At 48.0% G+C, this 17,677-nt stretch overlaps 1 protein-coding gene and 1 long non-coding RNA gene across 2 annotated transcripts in view; both read right to left on the bottom strand.

Annotated features, from left to right (window-relative positions):
* The window catches only part of LOC147637003 (uncharacterized), a 64,422-nt gene that overhangs the window by 8,909 nt on the left and 37,836 nt on the right, over positions 1–17,677 (bottom strand). The window lies entirely within an intron of this gene.
* LOC147637004 (uncharacterized) lies at positions 1,095–2,311 on the bottom strand. Its single transcript, XR_015266308.1, has 3 exons — positions 2,134–2,311; positions 1,882–2,043; positions 1,095–1,728 (listed from the first exon to the last, which is right to left on the bottom strand). It is a non-coding gene; the product is annotated as an uncharacterized LOC147637004 (long non-coding RNA).

Genomic DNA, 17,677 nt, shown 5'->3' on the forward strand with positions numbered 1-17,677 from the left:
AACAGCGACCGGTGTATCAAATGGATATAAAATCTATGTTCCTTAATGGTGACTTACAGGAGGAGGTGTATGTTGAGCAACCTCCAGGCTTTGAGTTTCCCGGATCAAAGGGAATGGTTTACACGTTACGGAAGGCCTTGTATGGTCTTAAGCAGGCTCCCAAGGCTTGGAATCAGAAGATTCATTCCTTCTTTCTACGGAAGGGATTCAAGAGATCAGTTGCAGATCCAAACTTCTCTCTCTTTCAAGAACGTGGTATGGTCACCTTGAATATCCTTAATGTGGATGATCTTATTTTCACTCGCAGTCATGTGGAGCACATAGCTATGACAAAGGTTGCCTTGTCAAAGGAGTTTGAGATGACGGATTTAGGCTTACTCCATTTCTTTTTGGGATTGGAGATTTGGCATACCCAGAGGGGGTTCTTTGTCTCTCAGCAGCGGTATGTTCATGAGTTGTTGGAGGCCTTTGATATGGAGAACTGCAAGTCTATTTCTTCCCCGATGGACCCAAATACCAAACTTACAGTTAATGATCCTTGTGAGCACGTTGTTGGCTCCTTGTATCGGAAGCTTGTTGGTTCATTGATTTGGTTGCTGAACACTAGATTGGACTTGAGTTTTCCAGTGGGGCTATTGAGCTCATTCATGTAGACACCTTTGAAGACTCATTGGGACGCAAGATTGCGGATCTTGCGATATTTACAGGGTACGAAGGATCTTGGACTCTTCTATGTTACTGGAGGGGGAAAGAAGGACCGAGTCAGACTCCGAGGTTGGAGTGACTCAGATTCAAGGTGGTTCCAAACATAGTGAACGATACGTTTAGTACGTTTGGAAAACGTGCTAAACGTGCTAAAAAGATTCCAAACGTTGCCTCCGATATATATGTATACAAAATTTATAGTTTACGTATAAAATTTTGAAATATGAAGTTTGAAGATTCATCAATGAACATTAAGACACTTACTAATACTATACAACCTTTAATTTCAATTTTGCGCAACTTACAACTTACAAGTCACAAGTGACAATGGCAAATGCAAATATCAAATAAAATAATTAAACAATGAACATAGATGATAGTGAAATGGATCATGGATAAATCCGAAATCATAAGACTGTAGACATAAGTCATACATGATACTACAAAGAATATAATCTCAATTCTGATTCCTAGAGGCTAGGCCCCTCAAACTAAGAGGCTGGGCCTAACAAACAAAGCAAAGTCTAGACTAGTTACCAAAAAAAAAAACTATAACTATAAAACTATAATAGCAGCTAGCTACTCATCTAAACCAGATGATGACTCTAAAGAAATATCTCCATCCATCAACATGTTGCCATCCAAGTCATAGTCAGGCTCTCTCACCACCGACACTGTAGGAATGGCGTCACTCGTATCTATGGGCCCCTCATCTAAGGGACCATCATCATCATGTGCAAGAGACTCGCGTTGCTGAGCTATCAGAGCACGGCCTCACCCTCGACCTCACCTACCACAACAGCCCCAACCACCATGACTGCTAGTAGAAGCTCCATGAGCATCAGCATCTACAATACTCATAGCTCGTGATCAAGCACATGTAACCCTGAAATCTATGCTCTCAAGCTCTCTGTGGAGCTCTCGGTATATCTTCCCCTGCTCATCTCGCAACCGGTTCTCCTGAAGCTGAGCTTCCGCATCACTAGTATGAGCGAGGAGCCTATCAAAGATAAAGGGATCCACCTGCCACATGTGACATGGCGCATAACACATATCAAGAGTCAATACTCAATGCTCAATGCTTATGAGCATTCATTAGAACTCAAGAGTCAATGCTCATGGGGTTACACATAATGAAGTTTAATAACAAACATTTTGAGTTGGCAAGTAATTTACCTCGTTCACACCGGTGGCAGTCTTGAGTGTGCGCAAAAGATGGAGGTTCGAGCAACAAAACACCAACCTCGCTAACTGCTAAGTACTCAAGTGATTACGGATCTTGGTGTGCACAAGAGAGTATGCACTCCAATTCCGTTTGCATGCACCAGCAGAGCTACTCTGCACATGCCACATAGCACTAGTAAATGTCAAAAGACAAGATTACACATTGGCTGCATTGTATAAACAAAGAACTTCAAAGTTACAAACCTGAGATAGCAATCTAAAGGCCACTTTTTGGACAGTTTTGGCTTGGTATCCATGGATGTCCCACCACGTAAGTAGTTTCGCTGCCCTTGAACTGCTGAGGCACTCAACTTGCCAAAGGCAACTCCCACCCGATTGCGGTAGACGACCAACTCCTCATCGAAGGTCACCATGTCATCATAGCTAAGCACTTGAGACACGTAAGCATCCATCCTTGAGTAAATTGAGTTGCGTGTCTGTTTGGAGCTTGACCTTGTTGAACATCGGATGGAGTAATGCTGCAATCCCATGAATGGAACAACGCATGAAAGTCTATCGTGAGTCAGCAATGGCCATTACCTTGCCACGTCTGACATTCCAAAATAGATATCCAATAGTAAGTATATCATATAACCAAAATTACAGCACGTACCATAAACCATATTACATAATATATATTGGTCCTTGGATATACCTGGCAGGAGTGATAGTCGACGAGGTGACTAATGACACCATCTCTCTCATTCGATGAAAATGATAATAGAGGAGCCCCAATGTAAAGCCCTCCATGTCACTGAATCGGATGAAGACATACATGAGCTTTGCTAAGCTCTCAATATCAAACCAAAAGGATCATCCAACACTTTGCGTTGGATGTATCAAGTGGGCTCGTTGGTCGAATCATGTATCTCCCTCCATGCCAATGATACCACTGAGGCTCGAAGTGCATCCTGTACCTCATGTAACCTGCTAAGCACAAGATACATATAGGCACATCGGGTCTTGGATGGCCGCACCATGTCCAAGTGTGAGTGGGATCGAAAGATAGATAATGCCTAGTGTTTCTTCCTGAAGAAGGTAGTGATGTGTATGGCCTCATCCACATCTGGCTTCACCCATCGAAACTTCCTTGTCCTCCATCATGAGGTCCAAGCACTGTGTAGCACATGAAGTCCCCACAATGGATAGAAACTCTGCCTCAATCATCTCTCCCATGCTCTTGCAGTTGGACGCATTGTCCGTAATGACCTGCACCACATTCTCTGGGCCAGTATCGATAATAGCTTGCTTGATGTGTTGGAAGATGAATGTTGCAGTGATCCTCTCCCCTGCCTTGCCTGCATCCACGGCACGCAAGAAATAAGTGCCCATGCAACTAGAAACAAGGATGTTGATGATATGTCTTCTCCGCACATCACTCCATCCATCTGAAATCATACTACAACCATGCTTCTTCCAAGAATCTCTTATTGGCTCTAGTGCATTCTGTATGTGTTGTTTCTCATCCTCTAGCATGGTTGTCCGCATCTGCTGGTAGTCTAATCCATACCAGTTCTCACATGGACCTACATCAGAGACGGCTTTAATCATTCTCTTCCACTGATCCGTGCGAAGGACATTGAAAGAGATATTGCACTCAATGAGAGTGTGCTCTATCTCTATCTCCGCCTTCCGCTGCCTCTCCTTCACCCATGAGAATTGGTTCAATGTACTACGTAGAGTGGCCTGATGGTGTCATCATGCACTACCACATGCAATATCCTCCACATGAGACTGTCCCATCATCTACTCTAGTCCTCTTTCAGCTAGGACCTGCACCTGAACGTGTGGATGGCCCTTCCACTAAGCCTGACTGTGACATCTGTCCACCCACATATGAACATGCTGGCCCCCCAACAGCTGATGGGCCCATATGCGCAGGTGTATCTAGTTGCTCATCCTCAATGATGACTCTACCAACCCTACCAAGCTATGATCCGAGGAAGATCCGTGGGTTTTCCCGACGAATCTCATCAACCACCTCTTGTGGTGCATTTGCACATGGTCTGCACATGGTCTAATGCCACCTCCCGTACCTTGGCCAACATGATAAATAACACGAGTGGATGTGCTAGTAAATATTCCTCCACAATATTTGCACTTCCACACACGCGTGTTGGAGCGACCGACACATGGGGTGTTGGGTGTGCCTTGAATGATGGTGTGCTTTGCCCATACGGAACTCGGTGCACCCTGCATCTATGGCATATGCACAAAAAGCAATCAAGAAAATGGAGAAATGTCAAGATGACTCAAGAGTTATATTTCAAGCACAAAACAATTCAGCCTGTGTGTAGGGAAGGTGTGACATAGAGAGAATCCTGGAAGTCAATGATCCTGGAGAGTGGACCGAATCCCTCACGAAATAGACAACGAAACCTCCCGCAGATCTCATAGTATACTGGGTAGCGGCATATGTAATGCTCCTCCGTCTCAACCTCTGTGTGGCATAGTCGGCAGATCCTCTCCTCTCTAGGTGTCCGTACGAGCTTCCCGGCTCTGAAGATGCGCTCAGCTCTACCTGTCTCCACTCTGAGGCGGTGGGAAGAAACCCATATCTGGCCAATCGCAATCCGCATGGCATGGGACATGTGAACACTCAAGTAGCCCGGCTGCTGGATGAATCATCCTCAATGAGTGTGACGAAGTGGTCTCTGTAAAAGTGCATCTTCGTGGGGAGCTCCGGGGGTGTGATCCATGTGCAATGTGTGTAGAGGCTAAGAAGATCTGACCGGATAACCCGGTTGGTATCCTCGTGAGACAGCCGGAAAAAAGGAGAGTCCAAACTGTATTGAAGGAGGGGTAGGCGGTCCATGCAGAGCCCATATACTGAGAACCAAGTGGAAACTAGTGCATACCATACTCCGGAGTGCCCCTCATGTGCTAGCTATCTGGAGGACTCCAAGGCAAGCCTCGGGTACCTGTGGGGATCACATATGACTAATGCAATGGAGGTATGTGACTGTCTGGAAGAGTGCCTCCACTACCATCGGGGCTACAGCGAACTCTGCCTGGATAATCTGGTGTGGGACTGATGGTTTGCTGCGGATCATACGGGAGAACATCATGACCTGGGGCCTCTCAACTCGCTGCCAATCCTCATCGGATAAATCTGTCCCCAGAAAGCTACTCCATACATCAAGGCTGGTGTGACGAGGGTGTCAAAAAGTCAGCCCTTCGTCCTGGGCTCCTGGAAATGTGGCTGGAAGCACTGCCGCTCAAGTAAGCTCAAGGCTGCATATCCCCGCGTCACTCTGGCATGTGCTGCGGGAAGCATGGTAAAGCGTGGGCCAGTGAGAGTGACACCAAGGTAGACATAGGACGAGACAATCTCCACAGGATCCACTCTATATGTGAAGCTCAATCTGGATGTGACAAGGCGAGAGGTGAAGACCATTACCTTGGTTTTACCAATAACAGAGAGGTCCCGCTGAGTGCAAAAGTCATGTAAGGCATCCAACTCTCTCTGAAGCCCTTCGGCTAAGTCTCAGAGGAGGACGATGTCATCTGCATAAAGTAGTATGGGGATCAATATGCCTGCCAGTGTGGGACCAGCCCCGCCTAATCCATCAATGAAGCTCGAGATCTCATCAATGTAGAGGCCGAAAAGAGTGGGTGATAGAGGGCAGCCCTGTTTCACCCCAATAGTGCTGGAAATCTCCTGTGCTGTACCTCCTGGGGCTCTCACTCGTCCGGTGATGGACTCATAGAGGGCGATGATGCTCCAAACCATGTCAGATGGGACTCCAATCTCCTGTAGACGGTGTAAGAGTCGGGGAACAGTATCAAAAGCTTTGCGGAAATCCACAAAGCAGCAATAAATCCCTGGTGTCGTGCTCTACCCTCCTCGATGATGGCACGGAGGGTGAAGATGTTGTCAAGGGTAGAGTAGCTCCTCCGGAAGCCAGCTTGTCCTGAGGCTCTGCATCCCTGGCTTTCTGCAAATGAACTGAGCTCCGCCTCGAGCACTGATCCATAGAGTTTGGCCAATGTGTGGCCAATCATGATCGTCCTATAGTTATTAGGATCAAGTGGATCTCCGGCTTTGAGGATGGGGGTGTCGGTGTCGGTGTCGGTCTCGGTGGACCAAGAGGGTGGAAATCCTTCACAAAGGGCTCTATTGAACATGTAGGCTAGTAGGGGCGCTAGAGTATCACGGGCATGCGAGATGTACTCGCTAGTGAGTCCCTCATGATCTTGGGCTCGCCCATTGCGTACTCTACAAATGGCCTTGAGGACCATGGTCTTTGTGAATAAGGTGGAGGTGGTGGGGCGGGGGTTTGGTGGTGGGGGTAGGGGTAGGGGTAGGGGTGACTGATGGGGGATATGATAGAGGGAGCGTGCATAGGAGTGCCATGTGTCGAGGCAGGTGATAGGTGTGGGAGGGCGATGTTCTCGGAGTTTCCTCCATGCCTCTTTGCAGTTCGGCCCTAAGAAAAGTTGGTATAACTCATCCTCTTTCCGAGCACAGAACTCCCGTTTCTTGCGTTGGGTGAGCCGTTGAGAAATCCGTTGCGCTTGGCGCTTCGTGATTTGCCCAATCTGTACCTCATGCTTAAGACGGGAGCGTGTGGCCTGACATTCGTCATCATACCAACAATTCTGGGGCATGGAACCGCAAGGTGGCTTGGCGATAGACCACCGCGTGCAGATGAAAGAAGCTGTGGCGGATGTGTGGAGTATGGTGGTGAGTTGTGTTGTGAGGGTGGATAGGGGGACAATAGGTTCCACATCCTGGAGTTGGCGATAGATGTGGTTGGAGTAAACAAGGTCAAGCTCGTCATCAAAGAGGACCTGAGTGTAATGTGGGATTGGGGGGGGGGGGGGGGGGGGGGGAGGGACGGGTGGTGTGCAGGTAAGAGTGAAAGAGAGGTAGGCATGGTCAGCTTCAAAAGGGGGTGGCGGAATGGAGAAGTCGGGGATAAGGTGTGTCAAGCCGGAGATCCCATAAGGTAGTCCACAGTGCTAGTACCTCCTGAGCGAGGGAAGGAGGTGAGGGCGCCGGAGGAGGGCCACAGGACATCCCGTTATAGATAACGAGACTATGTGCAGCTCCCAGCTCTAAGAAATCTCTCCCGTACACTGTGAACTCCTCACGGTCCTGTGATGATCGCTGCAGCCCTGTGTCAGTGATGTCCAACTCCTATAGTCTGATAGGGTCGTCTAGATCGAGTAGTGGGACTTGCTGACTTCCCGTCCTGGCGTTGAAATCCCCGAGCAGGACGACTTTCCCCAACTGTGAGAACTCCATGATATCCTCATTTAATGGTAAGTACGGTGGTTGGCCATGCTGTGCGGCATAAGGGGAGTGGCGTGGTGGAAAATAACACACAGCAATGTGGATGACTCTGTCACTGCTAAGTTGTAGCCGCACCCGAAGATATCGTGCATCCTCGTCCTTCTAGACAATGCTGAGAATCTATCGAAGATGGGATCTAAAAAGGATAGCAACCCCCCAAGAGCCACGTACTCCTCCTAATGTGCGGGTCTCGCCTCGAACATCTGACTCCCACTCATACCCGGCTATGTATGGTAAGCAGGGCTCTGATGAGTCTCTGTATAAAAAAATGGCATCCTTGCCTGTGAGAATCTCGCTCAAGCCTCCTAGATTCGACAACAGCATGCCATTACAGTTCCATACTGCCAACCCCAGGTGTTTGGTCTCATAGACCCCGCGTCCCTATTTGGGACGGCGCTCACTGATAATGACTTGACCATAGCCCACTTGACTGCTCAAGGGGGAGAGAGAGAGAGAGAGAGAGAGAGAGAGAGAGAGAGAGAGGTATTAACGTCCGTAGAATGCAACACGAGGGCATATACGACCAACGGTGGGACTTGAACCCCGGTGGATCATGGCCTTTATGAGAGAGAGAGAGAGAGAGAGAGAGAGAGAGAGAGAAATGAAATGAAATGAAATGATATATTAACGTCTTCAAAAGGCCAAAATGACCTATGAGACCAAAAAGGTTACAACAATTGGTGGATCTGATACAATGTCTGTGTAAGAAAAGCTAAAAACAACTAACTGAAACTGAAATAACTATGAGGAAAAGTACGGTACTAGGAGCTCCTAATGGATAACATCTGGGAGGAAAACTCCAGCAACAAAGGTAAGCATCATACACATCACTATCCAAAGAAGTCTCTCATCGGTCGATGGCGGATATCCTCAATGTCCTCCATGGTGAGTACTCTGACTGGACGTCTCCCATGCCGTGCTAGTATGGTCCTGATCCTCTGTTCTAGTCTCCGCCGGTGTCGAGATGGGCCTCTCATCTTGGGGCGCCTGGACCGCCCCAGCTCTATAGCCCGATCAATCAGTGTACCTCTAGTGCGGCTATACTCTGGGGCTAGCTGCAATGCCTGCTGGCCTGACTGCTCAATCTCTGGTCGAAAGAAGTCTGTAATCTGCCTCTGTAGGTGTCTCTCCCTCTCTGATCCCCTCCCTCTCAAGAGACCCTCTCTATGTCTACGAAGCTCCAGCAAGTATAATCCGAGGCATCTCTGATCCTAGTATCTCATGACTCTAGAAAGTGGTCCGAAACCCCCTCTAAACAGGCAGTGAAAACGGCCTCGTATCTCATAATATACTGGACAGTGACATATGTAATGTAACTCTGTCTCTGGCTCCATCTGGCATAGCTGACAAATCCTGGCCTCAGCTGGTACTCCTCTGAATCTGCCAGTCTCAATCTCTAGCTGGTGTGAGGATGTGCGCATCTGACCAATAGCACACCGTACCCCATGAGAAAGATGAGTATCCATGTAGCTGGGTCTAATCACAAACCCATCCTGCGTGAGCTGGAGAAGATGATCTCTATAGAAAGCCATCTTCGTACCAAGCTCCTGTGTCGGCTGTATCCATGTCCTCCTAGTGTCCAGCTGAATCAAGTCCTGCCTGATAAGTCTGGTAATCTCTGCCCGTGTGAGAGAGAGGGAGGGTGCATCCAGGGAGTACTGAAATGGAGGTAGCCTTTCCATACTAAAGCCATGCAACTGGAACCAAGCTGTCATCTGTGCATACCAGCATGATCCGTCTCCCTGTGATGCCAACTGTCGTGAAGACTCCAGGGCTAAGCGAGCATATCTGTCTCTAGGGAGAGCCCAAGTGCTATGTATAAAGGAGACTGATCGAGTGAGTGCCTCTACTACTAATGGGGGGGCAGCCATCTCTGCACGGATAATATCATGTGGTACGGAGGCCTTGGCCCTAATCATCCGGGAAATCATAGAAACCAAGGGCCTCTCCATATGTCTCCATCCATCAGTGCTACCAGCTCGGCTGTGGTGATCTACTGAGGGTCCCCATATCTCCACTCCATACAGCATGGCTGAAGTGACCAAAGTGTCAAAGAGCCAGAGCTTTGTTCGAGGTTCCTGAAACTGAACCTGCGAACACATCCTCTCTAGTCTCCCCAATGCTGCATAAGCTCTGGTCAATCTGGTCTCCGCTGCTCTCCTCAAGGAAAATAGTGGGCCACTGAAAACCACACCAAGGTAAGTATATGCATCTGTATACTCCACTGTCTCCTGACCATATGTAAAGGTGGGTACTAACCTCCTAACCCACTGTGCTGTGGTGTTAAACACCATCACCTTGGTTTTACCAAGGTTAACAGACAATCCACTGTCCTGTGCAAAGGTGTGCAATGCATCCAAATGACGCTGCATCCCCTCTGGAGAATCTAAGATCAGCACAATATCATCAGCATACAATAACAGCGGAATCCATGTCCCTGAGCTAGCTGTGCTCCTCTGTCACCCTCCCGCTCTACATAGTCTGAAACCTCATCCACGTACATCCCAAATAAGGTGGGAGAAAGGGGGCAGCCCTGTTTCACCCCAATAGTGGAGTGAACCATCTCAGATATACCCTGAGTAGTACGTACCTGCCCCACAACTGTCATGTATAAAGCCATGATTCCCCAAATCAGCTCTGTGGGCACTCCCATCTCCTGTAGTCTGCGCATCAGTCTGGCTCTCGGTACTGTGTCAAAAGCTTTGCGGAAATCCACAAAGCAACAATAAATCCTCCTGCCATATAATCTGCTCTCCTCAATAATAGCTCTGAGTGTCAAGATATGGTCAAGAGTGGAGAAACCTCTCCTGAACCCTGCCTGCCCTGATGCGCGTATGCCCTCTCTCTCTGCCCATCTACTCAACTCCTGCTCAAGAATAGATGCATATAATCTAGCCAATGTGTGACCAATCATGATGGTACGATAATTCCCAGGAAGCATGGGATCCCCTGACTTGAAGATAGGCACAATCGTGGACATATTCCAAGTCTCAGGAAAACCCTCACACATGGCTCGGTTAAACATCATAGCAATAAGCTCTGCAAGCATATCTCTGGCATGAATAAAGTGCTCTGCTACCAAACCATCATGATCATATGCTCTCCCAGTCCTCATCCTGTCAATAGCTTTCCTTACCATCTCAGCAGTAAAGAAAGCACATGTCTCTGGGCATGGCTCCGATGGGTCTGGCAAGGGCGGCTGTCCTGCTGCTGTGTACAGGGATGCTGCATTCTCACCCCAAATCTCTGTGGAGGTAATGGCTGGTGATGGTGAATGCTCATGGAATAGTCTCCATGCCTCGCCTGAGTCCTGACTCATAAATAACTGATACAAATCCCTCTCTAACTGAGCAAGATAAGCCCTCTTCTTCCGTCGCACTAGGTGCCGGAAGGTGATCCGTGACTGTCTGTGAGTGGTAACACCCATGAGCACCTCTCTCTGTAATCTGATCCTCATCTCTCTGCACTCCTCATCATACCAACTGTTCTGGGGCATGTTCCCAGATCGTCTCCGTGTAGGCTGACTATGGGGATATGCCTCTGATGCTGCAGCATGAAGCGTATCTATCAATATCTGAGTGAGCTCATCTAATGGCCGTCCTGGCTCCTCGGCACATAAGCGTCTGTATATCTCATCTGTGTACACGGTGTCAGTCGCCCTCGTAAAGGTATAACGAGTGTGTGTGGAGACCTGTCCCAATGGAGCGGTGCTGAACTGAAATGTAAGAGTGAAGGACAAGACAGCATGATCCACTGCTATTCCAACCGGCCTAGTGCCTACCATAAAATCCTGAAAAGAGGGAATGAGACTAGGCTGAGCCATAACATAGTCCATTGTACTAGCACCATGCCTATGTGGAAAGCAAGTGAAACCGCCCGATGTCGGGAATCTCTGTAGGCCATTCAGGATGGCCAATCCATGTGAAGTCCCCATGTCTATCAAATACCGCCCATACACTGTATGCTCCTCATCCTGTGAGAGTCTAGATAGGCCCATATCCCTAACATCAAGCTCCCTCAACATCTCCTCTGAGAGAGAGAGAGAGAGAGAGAGAGAGAGGCTTGCGAGAGGGAGAGAGAGACTTGCGAGAGGGGAGGAGAGAGAGGGAGAGAGAGAGAGAGAGAGAGAGAGAGAGAAAGAAAGAAAGATATATTAACGTCTACGAGAGGCCAAAGTCGGCCTATGAGACAAAAAATAATACAACTGTGTTCTTCCGGTCATCGGAAGAAAAGAAAGAAAAGAAAAAAGTGTGCATGTGTCTGGATACAACTGTGAATCATCATGGATCGGTGGAGCCCATATACAAACAATATAAAGGGAGGTGGGGATGTGGATGGAGTGCTAAGGCAAGATGCATCTCTATATGCTGAAAGGGTAGTACAAGCATGCTATGCAGATCTATGTCTAACTCCATCCAGTGCCATAAGAGGGATATAAGATATCATACATCGCTGATGCTGAGGCTGTGAATGGCGTGAACATGTACCCTGAGTCTGGACTCTGAATGAAAGCGAGCTAGCCTCTCCTGTGTCTCCATCTGGTGTCTCATTCGGATAGCTGCTATCTCTCGGTGACGGAGTCGGAGTGCTCTATGTCCAGTCTGTCTAGGTCTCCTCCTGGCTCTCAATTTCTCTGCTCTCTGTGCGGTCACCCCACGTGGTACATCAGCTGGCATTGGCATAGCTCTCTGGAAGAAATCTGTGAGCTGGGACTGTCTCCCACCCCTAGTGGGAGCGGGTGTCTGGAGGAGTCTCTCTCAAGAACTATGAAGCTCTAGTAGTAGTCTGCCAAGCTGTCGCTGGTCCGAGGCCTCCATCAACTGATGTAGTGAAGAGTGCTCCTCAAACAATCCTGCATATCTATCTCTGACCCCCTGGTGGGCTCTACATCTACATACAAAGTGATCTTCACTCTCCACCTCCTCGCGGCACAATCTGCATATCCGCTCAGCTCCGGGAACCCGTGCCGCTCTCCCAGCCTCTATCTCTAGCTGATGTGATGAGACTCGTAGCTGTCCAATAGCAACGCGAGAGCTGTGTGGCATGTATACATCTATGTACCGCGGTCGCTGTATAAACCCATCCCCTGAGATGCTCATAAAGTGGTCTCTGTAATACAGCATCTTCGGTGGTAGTGGGCTCTCTGGTGCTGTCCATGTCTCCTGTATGTAGTGCTGCCATATGTCCTGTCTCATCAATCTGTTCCTCTCATTGAGAGAGAGGTAACCCCGTGGAGCAGACTGATCATACTGAAAAGGTGGCAACCGCTCAATGTCTATCCCATGATGTGAGAACCACTGTAGCATCTGTGCATACCAAGATCCAGTGTGTCCAGGCCTCGGCCAGCTGTCTGGATGCCTCAAAAGCTCGGCGGGATAATCTCTCCGTGGGCATCTCCCTCATCCTGTATATAAAGGAGATCGTCTGGAACAATGCCTCCACTGCCATAGGTGGTGCAACAAACTCAGCTCGAACAATGTCGTGCGGGACGGATGGTTTGCTGCGTATCATCCTCGAGAACCGCTGCTGCATACATCAAGGCTGGTGTCACTAATGTATCAAAGAGCCACCCCTTCGTGCGGGGTTCCTGAAAATGTGCCTGATGACACTGACGCTCAAGGCCAACAAGAGCTGCATACCCCCGGGTCACTCTGTCTCGGACTGCCTGAGCCATGGAGAAGCGTCTAGCTGAGCTAGTAAATGTGATGCCAAGGTAAACATAAGAGCTCACCACCTCGACCCGCCCTCCTGCTAATGTGAGAGTTGGCTCCTGACTGCGGGTGAGGTGTGGAAGATCATAAACTTGGAGAGAGAGAGAGACTTGCGGGAGAGAAAGAGAGAGAGACTTGCGGGGGAGAGAGAGAGAGAGAGAGAGAGAGAGAGAGAGAGAAATGAAATGAAATGAAATGATATATTAACGTCTTCAAAAGGCCAAAATGACCTATGAGACCAAAAAGGTTACAACAATTGGTGGATCTGATACAATGTCTGTGTAAGGAAAGCTAAAAACAACTAAACAACTAACTGAAACTGAAACAACTATGAGGAAAAGTACGGTACCAGGAACGCCTAATGGATAACATCTAGGAGGAAAACTCCAGCAACAAAGGTAAGCATCATACACATCACTATCCAAAGATGTCTCTCATCGGTCGATGGCGGATATCCTCAATGTCCTCCATGGTGAGTACTCTGACTGGACGTCTCCCATGCCGTGCTAGTATGATCCTGATCCTCTGTTGTAGTCTCCGCCGGTGTCGAGATGGGCCTCTCATCTTGGGGCGCCTGGACCGCCCCAGCTCTATAGCCCGATCAATCAGTGTACCTCTGGTGCGGCTGTACTCTGGGGCTAGCTGCAATGCCTGCTGACCTGACTGCTCAATCTCTGGTCGAAAGAAGTCTGTAATCTGCCTCTGTAGGTGTCTCTCCCTCTCTGATCCCCTCCCTCTCAGGAGACCCTCTCTATGTCTACGCAGCTCCAGCAAGTACAATCCGAGGCATCTCTGATCCTGGTATCTCATGACTCTAGAAAGTGGTCCAAAGCCCTCTCTGAACAGGCAGAGAGAGAGAGAGAGAGAGAGAGAGAGAGAAAGAAAGCTGTATTAACGTCTACTAGAGACCGAACTCGACCTATGAGACAAATCAATGTACAACTGTCAATGTCCTCTGGATGTCCAGAAAAAAAGGACAAAATAAACATGAAATAACCTATGAAAGTATTGAGCTAGTGGGGGGGTGTGATGGATGGAATACTACTGCTAAAGGCCCAGTATGCAACCTATATGCGTAGGGTATACAAGAATGCAATGCAAATCTATCTAGCTCCAACCAGACACTTGTGGGAGAGAGAGAGAGAGAGAGAGAGAGAGAGAGAGAGAGAGAGAGAGAGAGAGAAAGCTCTACTAGAGGCCGAACTCGACCTATGAGACAAATCAATGAACAATTGTCAATGTCCTCTAGATGTCCAGAAACAAAAAAAGGACAAAATGAGCATGAAATAAACTATGAAAGTACTGAGCTACTGGGGGGGGGGGGGGGGGGGGTGATGGATGGAGCACTACTGCTAGAGGCTCAGTATGCAACCTATATGCGTAGGGTATACAAGAATGCAATGCAGATCTGTCTAGCTCCAACCAGTACTGTCATGGCCCTGTGAAAATGGAACAGAACAAGTGTGGGCATGGTGGTTGCAGAGTCAGAATATTTTATGATTCACATGGGGGGTGCCCGGACAGATACAAGTGCCTGCAAGTACAGATAGGTGCTGTTGCTTCCTCCAGTGCTGTTTCACGAGCTGAACTTGGTAAGCTCCGTTTCTGTTCATCTATCTCTCTTTCTACTGCTTGATGTCTGTTGTAGATATGAGTTATCTGGCCCCTTGTGAGAGGAGGGGTATGGCAGATTGACAAGGGTTGAGACAGAGTTTGGACAGCACATGTATGTTTGAGCTGAGATGATGTATCATGCTCTTGAGTTATGCCAGATGTATGCCCATGGCTGGCCTGCTTAGTGATCTTGGCTAATCAGAGGGAGGCACAGTGTGTTATTTGGAGACACAGATCTGTGTGCATAGATCCTCTGTGCTAAGAAGGATTTGTGGGCCGTCAGATTGGATATACAAGTGTAAACTCTTGGCTGATTTTTGTGTTGTACTCAGCCATTCATATTATTTTAATTGAATAAAGAAATACCGCAAGGGGCGCCAAGCTTTGGGGCCAACAGGTGTCGCTGTGTTTTCAGATTTGGGCACTCTAGCTCCAATCTGTTTTGTTTTCACATCTAGACTACAAGTGGACGGGTGACTGCTAGTCTACCGCACTCTGGTTTTCTATCAGAGGCCGGTTTCAAGGTTCCGTTGCCGGGACCAATCATCAACTTTCTGAAGGGGGTGAGCTCGTGGTTGCTTTGAAGAAAGCCATCGCTGAAAATTCAGCAAACATGTCTGATACAGAGGATGAGTACTTCTATCATGAAGAAGAAGAGCAAGAGACTTCTCCTGAAAGAGATGTATCTGAGGATATTTTTGCAGGAGAACAGGCTGCAGATGTTGAGCCTTATGAGGATGTAACACAGCCAGAAGATGTGCATGGTAAAGAGGGTGATGATGCTCGGTTCAAAGATCGCTTGGCTAGTGTTATGGATACTTTTATGCAGCTCACACAGAGTGAGAGATTTGCTGAATTTATGAGATCTCGCACAGAGTCCCGCACAGAGCCCGAGAAAAAGACGAAGAAGGTTCGTTCAAAGAATCTTCCTCAGGGTCATAGTGGTACCACTCCACAGGATCCATTTCCTGCACAGTTTCCGAACATGCAGCATGCTTTTGGTGCTAACCCACAGAGTTCCTTCTATGGACAGCCACCTATTCCTCAGCAGAATATGCATCCAGGTTATTTTGGTGGTGGCTCGGTGTTCCAATCCATGACTGGGGGTTACCCTCAGGGAGGCATGGGTATGTATGGGCCTTTTGGAGCCAATTTTCAGCCTGGCATGCAGGGGAATATGTATGGTGGTATGCAGTCCGCTATGCAAGGAAATGTGTTTGGAGGCATGCAACCTGGGATGCAAGGCAATATGTTTGGTGGTATGCAGCCAGGTATGCATAACGGAATGTTTGGAAACATGGCTGGAATGTATGGTATGCCTGGTGTGGGAATGGGAAATGTTGACCCAATGATGGGTATGAATGTTGGGGGCATCAATCTTACGAAACCACTTCCATATGATAATCTAACGCCTATGGGAAAGGCGAAGGATTACAAGGAAGGGGGAGCTGCAGTGAAGTTTGACACTTTCAGTGGGGCCAAGGATAAATTGAAAGCACTTACCTTTTTACAACAGTTTGATGCTGCTTTTTCTGGTGGGAATTACACAGAGTCCTCTAAGGTGAGAAAAGCTGCCACTTTTCTCAAGGGCAATGCTTTGCAGTGGTGGTCTACTCTTCTTTTGCAGGGCATAGCACCCACCACATGGGTCCAATTCAAACAGGTTTTCTCTTCCGTATGGCTCACATCTACATTTGAGATGGATGTTATGACCGCATGGCACAAGCTGGATGCTTCAAAGTGTGATAGTTTGGAGGATTATAACAAGAAGTTTTGGGAAGCTCTACTCCCAGTAACTTCTTATCGTGCCGTGCCATTATCTGAGCAGGTAGAGAAGTATTGTTGTGGGCTGCCCAAGGAGGTACGAGATTATTGTATAAAGACAAGAGTAACGAACATGTCACAGATGATTGAAAATGCTATGACAGCTAATGCGTTACTCACAGGTGGTTCATCTGGGTTTAAAGGCAGTAAGAAATTGAGCAAGAAAGCTGAAAAATATGGGCATGCTTCTCGTGATGCTAAAGGGTCTTCAGAGACAAAGTATAAGAAGTTGCCAATGCCCAAGAGGACTTCTTAGGAAAGACAGGCTTTGAGAGATGCTCAAAAGTGTTTTTACTGTACTGAAGAGGGGCATATGTCATTCAATTGTCCCAAAAGAAAGTCCCAAAAGGACCCTGACAATAAAGGAGAGCCCAAGCCAAAGAAACCAAAGCCTTCTGCAGGCTTAGTTCCTGATCTTGTGGGGGAGCAGCTAGGCGGTGAAGCTACAGAGTTGTGCACGGCATGGGACAAAGTGAGAGATCAGAATGCTTTGATCTTCTTTGACACAGGTGCTAGAGCCAACTTCATTTCACCAGATTTGGCTGGCCGATTGGGGATTCGCGCAGAGGAGATGGGGCCGTTACATGAGGCAAATATGGCTTGTCCAGGGTATGTAGAACCCGTTACTCCTATTATTGGAAAGCTTCGGCTTCATATGCAGGGTTATGTGGACAGCGAAGAGTTCTTCATCATGCCTTTGGATGGCTGTGATGTTTTGTTGGGAATGCCATGGTGCCACAGGGTACATGCGGTGGTGGATACTTACAATAGGACAATTACTCTGACTCATAGAGGGAAAGAGCATGTATTGGATGTAAAACTCAAAGAGGAATCTGTTCCTATTGTATCCGCTTCAGCGATTTCATCAGTAATGAAAAAGCATCTTTCCGCGTACTTGATTTATGTAAAGGATGCACAGGATGATGAGTCTAAGTCTAATTTGTTAATGTTAGATAAGGACAGGACTGATTTCTTAAGTGGGTTTCAAGACTGTTTTTCCGAGTCATTGCCAGGAGAATCTCCTGAGAGGCCAGAAGATCATGCCATAGATCTGATTCCTGGTAGTACTCCACCGAATAGACCGCCGTACCGTGTTAGTGCAGCCCAACAGGAAGAGATTATGAGTCAGGTGCAGGAGCTTTTGAATAAAGGGTTGATACAGCCTAGCTCATCACCCTTTTGCTCACCTGTGCTCTTAGTGCAGAAGAAGGATGGTTCTTGGCGCATGTGTATTGATTACAGGGCGCTGAACAAGAATACCATCAAGAATCGATTCCCCATACCGAGGATCGATGACATC

This window comes from Cibotium barometz, chromosome 7 (assembly GCF_041138505.1).
Source record: "Cibotium barometz isolate CiBa-2024 chromosome 7, ASM4113850v1, whole genome shotgun sequence".
In the NCBI taxonomy this organism is placed as follows: domain Eukaryota; kingdom Viridiplantae; phylum Streptophyta; class Polypodiopsida; order Cyatheales; family Cibotiaceae; genus Cibotium; species Cibotium barometz.